The 11709-nt window shown below is 44.0% G+C and overlaps 1 pseudogene; it reads right to left on the bottom strand.

Moving 5' to 3' along the window:
* Positions 1–3788: 3788 nt before the first annotated feature.
* LOC141581841 (small ribosomal subunit protein uS14-like) lies at positions 3789–6406 on the bottom strand (annotated as a pseudogene).
* Positions 6407–11709: the final 5303 nt, after the last annotated feature.

Raw genomic sequence — 11709 nt, 5'->3', positions numbered from 1 at the left:
CATCTAGGAGGAGGCCCAAGGCCCAGCGTGATGTGCTGCAGCCAATGTGATGCCAGGGAAGTGGGCTGCTGACCTGGAATGGTCCACATACCCAGGGTCTTAGGAGACCCCAGTAAACCCCAGGGCCTCCTGTCCCAAAAGTACCCAGCAACTTTCCCTAATGTCTCATTGGCCTGGAGTGGTCCACATACCCAGGGTCTTAGTCCATTTGGTCTACTATAACAAAATTCCTTAGGCTGGCTAATTTGTTAAAAACAGAAATGATGCTGACAGTTCTGGAGGCTGGGGAGTCCAAGATCAAGGCGCCAGCAGATTTGGCGTTTGGTGAGGGCTCACTCTCTGCCTCACATCTTTCACCATGTCCTTACCTGATAGAAGGGGAAGGCAGCTCTCTGGGGCCTCTTTTATTTTATTTTTTGAGACAGTCTTACTTTGTCACCCAGGCTGGAGTGCAGTGGCACAATCATAGCTCACTGTAGCCTCAAACTCCTGGGCTCAGGTGATCCTCTCACCTCAGCCTCCTGAAACCGGCTATTCTTTTTCTGTCTCTTTTTATTTATTTATTTATTTATTTTTGAGTCGGAGTTTCGCTCTTGTTACCCAGGCTGGAGTGCAATGGCGCGATCTCGGCTCACCGCAACCTCCGCCTCCCAGGTTCAGGCAATTCTCCTGCCTCAGCCTCCTGAGTAGCTGGGACTACAGGCACGCACCACCATGCCCAGCTAATTTTTTGTATTTTTAGTAGAGACGGGGTTTCACCACGTTGACCAGGATGGTCTCGATCTGTTGACCTCGTGATCCACCCGCCTCGGCCTCCCCAAGTGCTGGGATTACAGGCTTGAGCCACCGCGCCTGGCCCTGTCTTTTTTTTTTTTTTTTTTTTTTTTTGGTAAAGATAGAGTCTCACTATGTTGCCCAGGCTGGTTTCAAACTACTGGATTCAAATGATCCTCTTGTCTCAGCCTCCCTAAATGCTGGGATTATAGGTATAGCCACCGCACTGGCCTAGGGCCTCTTTTATAAGGGCATTAATCCCATTCATGAGGGCAGGGCCCTCATGATTAATCACCCCAAAGGGCCCACCTCTTAATACCATCATCTTGGGGTAACATACGAATTCTGGGGGGACGCAAACATAGACCATAGCATTTTGGCCCGACCCCACAAAATCCTTGTCCTCATATGCAAAATACATTTATTCTATCCCAATAACCCTAAAAGTTTTAACTCATTCCAACATCAGCTTTGAAGTCTAAGTCAACATCTCAACTAAATGTTGACTCATTCCAAATATGGGCAAAAATCAAGATATGATTCATCCTGAGGCAAACTGTTCTCCAATTATGAGCCTATGAAATCAAACTACTTGTGTGCTTCCAAAATACAATGGTAGGACTGACACAGGATAGACATTTCCATTCTAAAAGGGAAAAACAGGAAAGAAGAAAGGAGTAATGGGTTCCAAGCAAGTCTGAACCTTAACAGGGCAAACAACATTAAGTCTTAAGGTTTGAGAATAATTTTTGACTTGATGTCCTAGCCCCCAGATATTGGGATGGGGGTTGGGCCCCCAAGGTTCGGGGCAGCCCTACCCCCATGGCTTTGCTGGGCACAGACTACTCTGCAGCTTTCATGAGCTGGAGTCTCTGGCCTGCAGCTTTTCCAGACTGGAGCTGCACACTGGTGGCCCTACCACTCTGAGGTCTTGGAGGCAGCCCTGTTCCCATGGCTGTGCTGGGCATTGTCCTGGTGGGGGCTCTCTGCAGTGGTCCTGCCCCTTTGGCTGTACTCTGTCTGGGCCTCAAGCTTCCCTCAGGAATCCTTTGAAATCTAGGTAGAGGTAGCAATGCCCTCACAGCCCGTGTACTTTTGTGCACCTGTGAAGACGGAACTGCTTTAACACCACCATGCTTTACTGTCTATGTCTTCCAGAGGGATAGCCTGAGCCACACTTGGGCCCACTTGAGCTATAGCTAGGGTATCTCAGGGACCCTGTGCCAGAATGCAGGGAGCAGGACCTTGAAATCGCTTTGCCTTCAAGGTCCTAGCTTTCTGGGCCTGTGATGGGCAAGGTAGCCTCTGAAGATCTTCAGAATGCTTTCAGAGTCATTCTTCCACTGTGATGCTGAGCATCTGGCTTCCATCTACCCATACTAATCTCCTTATCAAAAGTTTCCTCGGACACATTCTTGGTGTTTTCTCTTCAACAGCTTTTTCATTCTTTACAACACGAGCAGGTTGGTAAATTTCTAAATCTTTAAATTCTGCTTGTATTATTATTATTATTATAAATAACATCTTTGGCCAGTTGTGGTGGCTCATGCCTCTCATCCCAGCCCTTTGGGAGGCCAAGGCAGGTGTATCACCTGAGGTCAGGAGTTCAAGACCAGCCTGGCCAACAATGGTTAAACCCTACCTCTACTAAAAATACAAAATTAGCTGTATGTCATGATGCACACCTGTAATCCCAGCTACTGGGGAGACTGAGGCAGGAGAATCACTTGAACCCAGGAAGCAGAGGTTGCAGTGAGCTGATATTGCACCATTGCACTCCAGCCTGGGCTAAAAGAGTGAAATTCCGTCTCAAAAAATAAATAAATAACATCTTTAATCGGTTTCTCTCTGCTAGCATTTTACTACAGGCATTCAAAAGAAGCTTTGCTGCACTCTCAACACTTTACTCAGATATTTTTTCCACCAAATATCCTATTTCGTCACTCAGAATTTCTACCTTCCATAAAATACTAGGACACACAATTCAGCCACATTTTTTACCATTTTATAGGATAATTTTTCCTTCAGTTTCCAATAACATGTTCTTCATTTTCATCCGAGACCTCATCAGAATGGCCTTTAACATCCATACTTCTACTAACATTCTGTTACAACCTCTTAGGTGATCTCAGAAGAAAATTGAGACTTTCTCTGTAGCTCTCCTCTTCTTTTGAGCCCTTACTAGAATCACCCTTCACAATCTGTTTATGACAATACAGGCCTTTTTGTGTGTGAGAGACAGAGTCTCATTACGTCACCCAGGCTGGAGTGCAGTGGCTGGATCTTGGCTCACTGCAACTCCCACCTCCCAGGTTCAAGCGATTCTCATGCCTCAGCTTCCCAAGTAGCTGGGATTACAAGGGTACGTCACCACACCTGGCTAATTTTTATATTTTTAGTAGAGATCAGGTCTCACCCTGATGGCCAGGCTGGTCTCAAGCTCCTGACCTCAAGTGATCTGCCCACCTCAGCCTCCCAAAGTGCTTGGATTACAGGCATGAGCCACTGCACCTGGCCAATACAGGCTTTTTCTGGCATGCACTTCAGAATTCAGCTTCTACCCATTACTTCGTTCCAAAGCCACCCCCAAATTTTTAGATATTTGTTATTACAGCACCCAGTTCTCAGCACCGATTTCTGTCTTTATTGGGATGGCTAGAACGAAAATACCTTAGGCCAGGTGTGGTGGCTCACACCTATAATCTCAGCACTTTGGGAGGCTGAGGTAGGTGTCTCACTTGAGGTCAGGAATTTGAGACCAGTCTGCCCAATATGATGAGACCCTCTCTCTATTAAAAGTACAAAAATTAGCTGGGCAGGTGGTGTGTATGTGCAATCCCAGCTACTCAGGAAGCTGAGGCACAAGAATTGCTTGAACCGAGGAGGCAGAGTTTGCAGTGAGCCAAGATTGCGTCACTGCAGCCTAGGCAACAGAGCAAAACTCTATCTCAAAAAAAAAAAAAAAAAAAAAAAGAAAAGAAAAGAAAAGAAAGAAAGAAAAGAAAAAGAAAAAAGAAAAAAGAAAAAGAATGGCTTAAACTGGGTAATTAATAAAGAACAAAAGTGCGAAGGCCAGGCATGGTGGCTTATACCTGCAATCCCAGTACTTTGGGAGGCCAAGGAGGGCAGATCATGAGGTGAGGAGTCTCAGACCAGCATGGACAAAATGGTGAAACTCCATCTCTACTAAAAATGCAAAAATCAGCCAGGTGTGGTGGCGCATGCCTGTAGTCCCAGCTACACAGGAGGCTAAGGCAGGAGAATTGTTTGAACTAGGGAGGCAGAGGTTGCAGTGAGCCGAGATTGTGCCATGGCACTCCAGCCTGGGCAAAAAGAGTAAAACTGACTCAAAAAAAAAAAAAGAAAAAAAACGGAAAGAAATGTATTGCTGACAGTTCTGGAACCTGGGAGTCCAAGATCACTGAGCCAGCAGATTTGGTGACTGGTGAGGACTCACTCTGCTTCAAAGATGGTGCCTTCTTGCTGTGTCCTCACATGGCAAAAGAGAGGGCAGCCTCTGGGACCTCTTTTATAAGGGCATTAATCCCATTGATGAGGGCAGGACCCTTGTGACCTAATCACTTCCCAATGGCTCCATCTCTGAATACCATCATCTTGAAGGTTAATTTCAACATATGAATTCTGAGGGAACAAATATTCAGACTGTAGAGCCCAGCTATAGGAGATGGGTGGGAAGTGAAAGCTGGGCATGTCCCGTTTTTCTGGCTAGAAGTGGGCTTTGCCATCAAGAGAAATGGAGGAAAGAACTGCTAGATAGGCAACCTGCCATCTCTCTGAGTCAGTTCAGTATTACAAATACACTATTCATTATTTGTTATTTTTTCAGGTAGAATCTCAAAGATGACCAGGCATAGTGGTTCATATCTGTAATCCCAGCACTTTGGGAGGCTGAGGAGGGAGGATCGCTTGAGCCCAGGAATTCAAGACCAACCTGGGCAACATAGGGAGACCCTGTCTCTACAGAAAAAAATTTTTAATGTTTATTTTATGTACAAAGAATTATCATGGTTTTCACAGTAGATGCTTTAGATAATCCTTTAAAGGAAGATCATTTAATCCAACATAATGAAACCGGTATCTTTAGTGTACTGACAGAAACACTGGCGGCACATATTGAGGCCATATTTCTGGATCAGACCATGCTGGTTTGAACAGATGTGACAAGAGTGAGAACCCTGGTCGAATTTTTACGGGTGGATCCAGTACAGCTGCTGGTGACCCATCTTGCTCTCAAGAGCACAACAAGGTAAAAGGAAGGAGCTAGCCCACACATGCGCTCTTCAAATTTTTTAGAGAAAAATTTTAAAATATTGATTTCTATGGACACATACAATACAAAATAAATAAATAATAAATTTTAAAATAAGCCAAGCATGGTGGCACATGCCCGTAGTCCCAGCTACTCAAGAGGCTGAGGTGTAAGGATCACTTGAGCCCAGGAGGCCAAGGCTGCAGTGACCTGTGATCAAACCACTGCACTCCAGCTTGGGCAAAAAACAACAACAAAAAAAAGACAGATTTTTTTTTCTTTTTTTTTTTTTTGAGACAGGGTCTCACTCTGTTACCAGGCTGGGGTGCTGTGGTGTAATCATGGCTTACTATAGCCTAAAACCCCCTGGACTCAAACTCTTGAGTTCAGGCAATCCTCCCACCTTAGCCCCCTAAGTAGTTGGGATGGTAGGTGTGTACCACCATACCTGGCCAATTTTTTATTTTTTGTAGAGATGGGAGTCTTACTATGTTAAAAGCCTCTTGGAGCTGGAGCTCCAGGAAAAGCCTCTTTATTGGACTGGGCGTGGTAGTTCACACCTCTCATCTCAGTACTTCGGGAAGCCGAGGTGAGAGGATTGTTTAAGACCAAGAGTTCAAGGCCAGCCTGGGCAACATAACAAGCCCAGGGGTTTGAGGCTGCAGTGAGCCATGACTGCACTACAGTACCCAGCCTGGGTAACAGAGTGAGACCCTGTTTAAAAAAAAAAAAAAAAAAAAAAAAGCCTCTTTACTGGTCTCTTCTCCTTCAATGCATTTCCCGTGTGTCAGAGTATTCTAAAACACACATCTGATGAAGGTATGATCATATTTAAAATCCTTCAATCCCTTTTATGAACAAGGGTTAAGTCCAAACTCCTTAGCACACCATTCAGGGCCCTGCTAATCTGGCCCCGCTAGCCTCATTTAAGGACCTCCTCTTCCACTATGCACTGACCTCGAGAAATGACTGGCAGTTCCTTAAAAACTATGGATTTATACATTCTCCTCTCTCTGCTTGGAATGCCCTTCCCCTCCACCTCTACCCAGTTAACTCCAACTTACCCCTTAGAACCCAAGTGAAGCAGACGAGTGCAGTGGCTCACACCTGTAATCCCAGCACTTTGGGAGGTCAAGGTGGGGGGATCACCTGAGGTCAGGAGTTTGAGACCAGCTTGGCCAACATGGGTGAGACCCTATCTCTACTAAAAATAGAAAAAATTAGCTGGGCATGGTGGTGGACACCTGCAATCCCAGCTACTCGGGAGGCTGAGGCAGGAGAATCCCTTGAACCCAGGAGGCAGAGATTACAATAAGCCAAGATTGCGCTGTTGCACTCCAGCCTGGGCAAAAAGAACAAAACTCTGCCTCAAAAAAAAAAAAAAAAAAAAAAAACCCAAGTGAAGCATCATTCTCTTCCCTCCCCTCCCCTGCCCTGCTCTCCCCTCCCCTCCCTTTCTCTCCCCTCCCCTCCCCTCGCCTCCCTCCTTTATTCCTTTTGTTTTTTGGTTTTTTATCTTTTCTTTTTTTTATGAGACAGGGTCTTGCTCTCTCACCTAGTCTAGAGTGTAGTGGTGCAATCACAGGTCACTGCAGCCTCAACTTCCTGGGCTTAAGTAATCCTCACTTCAGCCTCCCCAGTAGCTGGGGACTACAGGCATATGTCACCATGCCTGGCTAATTTTTGTGGGGTTTTTTTGCTCTCTCACCCAGTCTGGAGTGTAGTGGTGCGATCACAGCTCATGCAGCCTCAACCTCCTGGGCTTAAGCAATCCTCACTTCAGCCTCCCCAGTAGCTGGGGACTACAGGCACATGGCACCATGTCCAGCTAATTTCTGTGGGTTTTTTTTTTTTTTAGAGATGGGGGTCTCACTATGTTGCCCAGGCTGGTCTCGAAATCCTGGGCTCAATTGATCCTCCCACCTCAGCCCCTAAAAGTGCTGGGATTACAGGCATGAGCCACTGTACCCAGCCCATAATGCAAAATTATCACTATCTTGTGATTACACCTTTCTCTTTCCCATTAGATACTGGGATTCTTCAGGGGTAGGATTATGTCTTAGTCATAGGGTAACTCTGCATTCAGGTTGCCTCCAGACAGTTTTGGCTTTTGTTTGGTGTCTCAGTATCATTAATAGCATTCTTTTTCACTCTCAAAAGTGTCCTGATTTGGATGATAAATTATATATTCATCTTACTTCTTCACGATTAGGATAGTGTCTTCACGGAGACAGTTGTCAAATGAATGCATGAATGACTAAGTGATCCTCCCTAGCTCCCATATAGCTCTATCAAATAAACAGTTGAGTTGGATGATTTCTAAGTTTTGATTCTTTCTTTCTTTCTTTTTTTTTTTTGAGACGGAGTCTCACTCTGTCTCCCAGGCTGGAGTGTAGTGGCGCGATCCCACTGCAACCTCCATCTCCCAGGTTCCAGCTATTCTCCTATCTCAGGCTCCCAAGTAGCTGGGATTACAGGTGCCCACCACCACCACACCCAGCTAATTTTTGTATTTTAGTAGAGATGGGATTTCACCATGTTGGCCAGGCTGGTCTTGAACTTCTTACCTCAAGCCATCCACCTGCCTTGGCCTCCCAAAGTGCTGGGATTATAGGTGTGAGCCACCACGCTCAGCCAATTTTGACTCTTTAAAGAGATTCAGATAAAGGCCATAATCCTAAAGGCTAAGACCAACAATTTTGGTTTATCTTCCTGTTGAAAGGACCCTCCATACAGAACTCCACATTCAAACCTATTCATGCCTGTATCAACAACTTTAGAACCCACTAACTGGCAGGAGTCTGGTTATTATGACAAATGGACAGAGTGAACCATCTTTTCTGCCAAGGATACAGCTCCTTCAAATAACCCCACTAATAGCTAGATAATTCCTTAAAGACAGATTAAAAAGTTTTTTTCCAGTCAGGCTCAGTGGCTCACGCCTATAATCCCAGCACTTTGGGAAGCCGAGTTGGGAAGATCATGAGGTCAAGAAATTGAGACCATCCTGGCCAACATGGCAAAATCCTGTCTCTACTAAAAATACAAAAATCAGTTGGGAGTGGTGGCGTGCGTCTGTAATCCCAGCTACTCAGGAGGCTGAAGCAGAAGAATTGCTTGAACCTGGGAGGCAGAAGTTGCTGTGAGCCGAGATTGCACCACTGTACTCCAGCCTGGTGACAGAGTGAGACTATGTCTCAAACACACAAACAAAAATGAAACAATTTCCATTTGTTTTTGTGATGTATGTTGCATCATAGTATTATTTCTTGGTGGACATGTCTCCTGAATTGGAGTGTGCTTCTGTGTGTAACATATACCCTCTGCTTTCCCTGAGTGCACATTTGTGTGCTCTGCCATGGCTAAGTGGCAGAATGGAACCTCACTTAAATTAACAGTTGGTTGCTAAACACCCTCCAGCATAGACAGGTAACTATTGACTGTGGTCGAATTTCATTTTACTAGAGGAGAGTGTGCACTTAACTATGTGCCAAACTACTGTCAGAAACAGTCAATTAATATCACTGCACTTGCCCCTTAACTGTAAAACTCAACCTCTCATATTGATCAACATATTTCTTTTTTCTTTTTTGAGATGGAGTTTCACTTTTTTGCTCAGGCTGGAGTGAAGTGGTATAATCTTGGCTCACTGCAACCACCCCCACCCCGCCTGGGTTCAAGTGATTCTCCTGCCTCAATCTCCCTAGTAGCTGGGATTATAGGTACCCACTACCACGCCCAGCTAATTTTTGTATTTTTAGTACAGATGGAGTTTCGCCATATTGGCCAGGCTGGTCTCCAACTCCTGACCTCAGGTGATCTACCCATCTCAGCTTCTCAAAGTGCTAAGATTACAGGTGTGAGCCACCGCGCCTGGCCTGATCAACATATTTCATTGCCAAAATTTAATGCCATGGGGCAGGCGAGGTGGCTCACGCCTGTAATCCTAGCACTTTGGGAGGCCGAGGTGGATCACTTGAGGTCAGAAGTTCAAGATCAGCCTGGCCATCATGGTGAAACCCCACCTTTAAAAAAAAATTAAAAAATTAAAAATTAAAAAATGTAATGCCACTAAAGTTTTAGATCAGCTACACTTGAACGATTTAAATATTCTACGAACAATCAAAAAACAGCCTTAAATTGATTAAAATAAACTCTCATTTATAAGTGAACTACAAACTAACAGGCTTTGAGTTGTTTTAACATTAGATGCCTCCAGATTTATTATTTTTTTTTTTTACAAATTAGGTGTTAGTGGAAAATGGTTTTAACAAAAATCGCAGAAGGTAGTATTTAAGAACAATGAAATTCCCCTGATGTTAAAAAAGGCTTATTTGCATAACTTATACACTTTTACCCCCCATGAGCCACCAAGCAAAAATAAATTTTCCGATACATGTAATGTTAATACTACAAAGCTATTCTCAATGACCAAGAAAAACTTCCTCTGAGAACATTTAAGATAAAATCACCCTGGTTTTCACAGTATTGTTTAGAAAAGATAATGAATATTTCATAGACCAACTCACTGTTGTATCACTAGACTATTTTATTTATTTTTCTTTTACTAGCCTGCTTTAATAATTTCACAATTCTTGGCTGGGTGTGGTGGCTCATGCCTGTAATCCCAGTACTTTGGGAGGCTGAGGTGGGAGGATCATGAGCTCAGGAGTTCAAGACCAGCCTGGCCAGCATAGTGAAACCCGTCTCTAATAAAAATACAAAAAATTAGCCGGGTGTGGTACCAGGTAACTGTAATCCCAGCTAATCTGGAGGCTGAAGCTGGAGAATCATCTGAACCTGGGAGGCAGAGATTGTAGTGAGCAGAGATCATACCACTGCACTCCAGCCTGGGCAACAGTGCAAGACTTCGTCTCAAAAAATTAAAAATAAAAATAATTTCACAATTCTTTACAATTTGAGATTTAGTAAAAACAATAACAACAAAAACACAAAGGATATATAGCTTTCTTTTCTTTTTTTCTTTTTATTTATTTATTTATTTATTTTTAAGATGGGGTTTCACCATATTGGTCAGGCTGGTCTGGAACTCCTGACCTCAGGTGATCTGCCCACCTCAGCCTCCCAAAGTGCTGGGATTACAGGCATGAGCCACCGCTCCCAGCTTAACTTTCTTTTCATTCTTTTTTTTTTTTTTTTTTTTTTTTTTTGAGACAGATCTTGCTCTGTCACCCAGGCTGGAGTGCAGTGGCACAATCTCGCTAACTGCAACCTCTGCCTCCCAGGCTGAAGCCATCCTCCCACCTTAACTTCCCAAGTAACTGGGACTATAGGCATGTACCACCATGTCTAGCTAATTTTTTTTCTAAGTTAGTAAAGGCTTCCAACTAATTTTTAAAATTATTTTTTGTAGAGGCGGGTTTTCACCATGTTGCCCAGGCTGGTCTCAGATTCCTAGACTCAAGTGATCTGCCCTCCTCAGCCAGTGTTTTTGTTTGGTTGGTTGGTTGGAGTTTTTTGTTTTGTGGTTGTTGTTTTGTTTTGTTTTGTTTTAGATTAGCTTTTGGCCAAGCAAGGTGGCTCATGCCTGTAATCCCAGCACTTTGAGAGACCAGATGGCTTGAGGTCAGAAGTTGGAGACCAGCCTGGCCAACATGATGAAACCCTGTCTCTACCAAATATATAAAAATTAGCCAGGTGTGGTGGTTCATGCCTGTAATTCCAGCTACTCGGGAGGCTGAAACAGGAGAATCACCTGTAGTCCCAGCTACTTGGGAGGATGAGGCAGGAGGATAACTTGAGCCCAAGAGTTTGAGGCTGCAGTGAGCTATGATCATGCCACTGAACTCCAGCCTGGGCAACAGAGTGAGACCCTGTCTCAAAAAAATAAATTAATAACTATATTTGCCCCCCAAAACAATATTAGTGAGAAAAGTGTCACTGTGTATGTTACATTTTTTCCAAATCTCTTTCATGTCTGGCTTAACAGAAAACACCTGGATTCTCATATCTGATTCTGCTGTCAATCTGTTGCAATATCACATGTCATGGAGCCTCATGGAAAGGTCCACTGAACATTCATGAGAAGAGTGAACATGAAAAAGGGCAAATACAATCTTAATATTATTATGAAAATAGTTTTGGTCTCATGGCCCAGACAACTCTTTGAGAATCACTGCCCTAGAGAACTCAAGTGCATGTATGAAATGTTCTTTGTAGTATTGTTTGTTATAATGAGAAGGTGGAACCAATCTATCATCAGTAAGGGACCATAAGATCCATGGGCACTGCATTGGTGTTGCTTTGCTCACCATTGTATTTCCAGTAACTTAGCACATATTAGCACACACTAGGTGCTCAGTCAACTTGAGAGAGGCAGAAAAGAAGAAAGTAAGGAGGTACAAATACTGTTCTGCAACCTGCTATTTCAATTTAACTCTGTCTCATGGACATCTTTTCACAGATTTAGACTCTTAGTTATAGGATAGGAATGCATGAAGGCCATGGTACTCTTGCATAATAGGAAACATTTTTCTATTGTCTAAAACTAAAGGCGTATTTAAGATGTCTTTAATATAACCAGGGGCTGCAAATCACTGCCACCTAGTGGCGTACTAAGAAGTTCACACATGGGGGCCTGGCGCAGTGACTCAGGCCTGTCATCCCAGCATTTTGGGAGGCTGAGGTGAGCGGATCACTAGAGG

The sequence above is a fragment of the Saimiri boliviensis genome, chromosome 17 (genome assembly GCF_048565385.1).
Source record: "Saimiri boliviensis isolate mSaiBol1 chromosome 17, mSaiBol1.pri, whole genome shotgun sequence".
NCBI classification, from domain to species: domain Eukaryota; kingdom Metazoa; phylum Chordata; class Mammalia; order Primates; family Cebidae; genus Saimiri; species Saimiri boliviensis.
Note: the sequence above shows the minus strand (reverse complement) of the source record. Positions and strands in the feature narration are given on the sequence as shown.